Consider the following 2,931-nt stretch of genomic DNA (forward strand, 5'->3'; position numbering starts at 1 on the left):
GAGAGAGAGAGAGAGAGAGAGAGAGAGAGAGAGAGAGAGAGAGAGAGAGAGCGAGAGCGAGAGCGAGAGCGAGAGCGAGAGCGAGAGCGAGAGAGAGAGAGAGAGAGAGAGAGAGAGAGAGAGAGAAAAGCGGGGCCTACCTATAGAAGTAGAAGCAAAACCTCTTGCTATTAAGTCCTTTACTGCCAGACTCGACACAGTTGAGAGCTATTTGCAGCAACTATGGGAGACAATGCTACTGACAATAACAATCTTTATTCATCTCGCAAGTAGACATTTGTCTTGGTCGTTTACAATGGTAGTGGATGTTACAAAGGTTAGGTGCACCCACCCTAGTGGTTAGGCTACCGAACTCGTAATCGTGAGATTGCGGGTTCGGGGGTTCGAGCCTCAGCAAGGTCCGACGTTGTAGTTGTATCCTTGGGAAAGGCACTTTACACGAACTTCCCACTTGTCTTTGTCCAATCGGAGACGGACGTTAAACTAGGAGGTCCCGCCATTAAATAACCTAATAATGTTGATAGGGGCGTTAAACCCATACCATTTCACCATTTTACAACAAGACAGGGCATTAATACATACATGTCTCACGTGCTGAAAAGGTCAAGCATTACCTCTGCTGCCTCCATCATGCTTGTACATGATACTCCCAGCTGTGCATTCTTAGTCCACGAAGAGGCTGATTTTTGGTGGACTGGTTCGTAACTATATTATTATGTATTCTAATATTCTACCCGACATAACGCCCCCCCCCCCCTTCCACACACGCACCTTAAAATTTTTCGAGCATTACAAAAATTATTAAATTTAACGGTCATCCCACCCCACCACCCCTTTTTCGCCTCCACCCTCCCTCCATGCTGTCTTCACGACAAGGCGGAATCAAACTGAAAAAGTACATTATTTTTTTCCATGAATTAAAGTTATTTTTATTTAGTAAAATTCACATGCAAATTTGTTAAGGACATTTAAATTGTTGAGCCAAAAACACGAAAACATTCGACAACAGGCGGAAACATGATTGTTTCTTCGATTTCATTATTTTCACGAGCGCCTGATTTCTCCACAATACCTCACATTTTATATGGCGCATTCAGCTAATTTTGTTAGGCCTATGATCTGTCGTTCTGTTTTGTACACACCAACAGCAGGCGCCGTTATTGTTCTTTTGTGAATACAAATGAGTCGCAACATGGCGGAATCAAACGCTCGTCAAGTTTTACGTCTATACAGATTGCGGCATCATCGTAAAGCTTGTTCATTTATCTTGCTTTTGATTAATTAAATACCTAGCTATCTTCAATAGAAGTGAGAGATGTTTGCGATTGAAGGAGGTGGGGGTCGTTGGTGTTTGAGGTAAAATTAGCGAAAAAATGGTCACCATTGTTTGGTGGTTTGAACCAAAGGCTGGGTGTCCTTTGAACTGCAATAATTTAGGCTACATTTTGTGTGTGTGTCTTTGATCAACCCCTTTTCAGAAAAATTCACAAGGCACAGAAATGTTTTTTAAAATCTAATATGTAAAAAAACCAAAAAAACAAACAAAACAAAAACAAAAACAACAGACCGCACAACGATCGGAAATACACCACTTTTTTTTCTTCTCAATATTTTGAAGGCGCTCGTCAAAATAATGAAATTGAAGAAAAAGGCATTTTCTCGCTAGTTTAGCTATTTTTATCGAGATTTTATTTTTCGGGCTGAACACCTTCTAACTTCTATGTTCATATGAAAACACATTTCCATATATATATATATAATATAACTTTTACTGAAAAACCTTGCTTAAAGACACACAATTTAAGCTATTGATGTTTCCAAACTTTTTGCGGCCATTTTCTCGCTAATTTTACTTCTAGAACCAGACGACCTCACCCCTTCAATCGCAAATACCTCGACTTCTATTCAAGATAAATGGATATTTTTTTCATCGACAGCAAAGCAAATTAACAACCTTTAAGATGACTCCTATAACTTCATATGCCCCAAAATTGACGAGCGCCTGATTCCCCTGCGTCGTGACACATTTATTATTTAGCTTTCAGCAATTGGAATGAAGCGTACAGATTAAATGAACTGCATTCTACTACCCCCCCCTCAAAAATAAAAAAAAAATAAAAATGACGCTTGAACTTGTTCTGGAGAAAAAAAGATAACAACACATTTTCTGTAATACAAACTGAATAGGCCGCAGCCCGCTGTGATGTAGGCCTATGTAGAAAAACTGATCAGTTTTCTGTAATATCAAAGAGATGTGTTCAGCAAAGTTGACGAGCTACCTGTAACTAAAACAGTAGCAACAATAAAACAAGCCCCCCCCCCCCTCCAAAAACAACAACAACAAAAAAACAACAACCAACAATAAAAAAAACAGCAACAAGATCAATACCCCTCCACCAAAAAACAAACAAACAAAAACAACAAAAAAAAAAATCCGACAAAAAACCAACAACCCCAAACAAAAAACAAAACATAAAAACAAAAAACAAAAAACAAAAAACCAAAGAAAAAAACCCAAACAAACCGTACAACAGCAACAAGAAAACAAACATATAAAGTTGTGGACTGCAAAAGTGACTAGATCAAGTTTTCCGTAACCAAGAAAGGCGAGTGAATAGCTAGCACAAGACGTGTAACTAACAGCAGCCAAAAATGTATTTATAGTTGCTTGTAACCTACATGGAATTTATTACAGAAGAAACAACTAGTTTCGAGGAACCTGACACAAGCAGGGCGTGTTGACTCCGTGCCGTGCGCAAGAGGTCTGGGCAATGAGTCGCTTTAGCAAAATCCGGATAATATGCTAGGCTAGTGCACTTCTTCGGCAAATAATAATATTATGATATGATTTATGAACCGATTCGGAAAATGGGTTAAAACCACTTCAAACAAACGGGTTAGGCCTAGCTAGCAGCATCACTTCAACTTCAA

This window comes from Aplysia californica, unplaced genomic scaffold (assembly GCF_000002075.1).
Source record: "Aplysia californica isolate F4 #8 unplaced genomic scaffold, AplCal3.0 scaffold00111, whole genome shotgun sequence".
NCBI lineage: Eukaryota > Metazoa > Mollusca > Gastropoda > Aplysiida > Aplysiidae > Aplysia > Aplysia californica.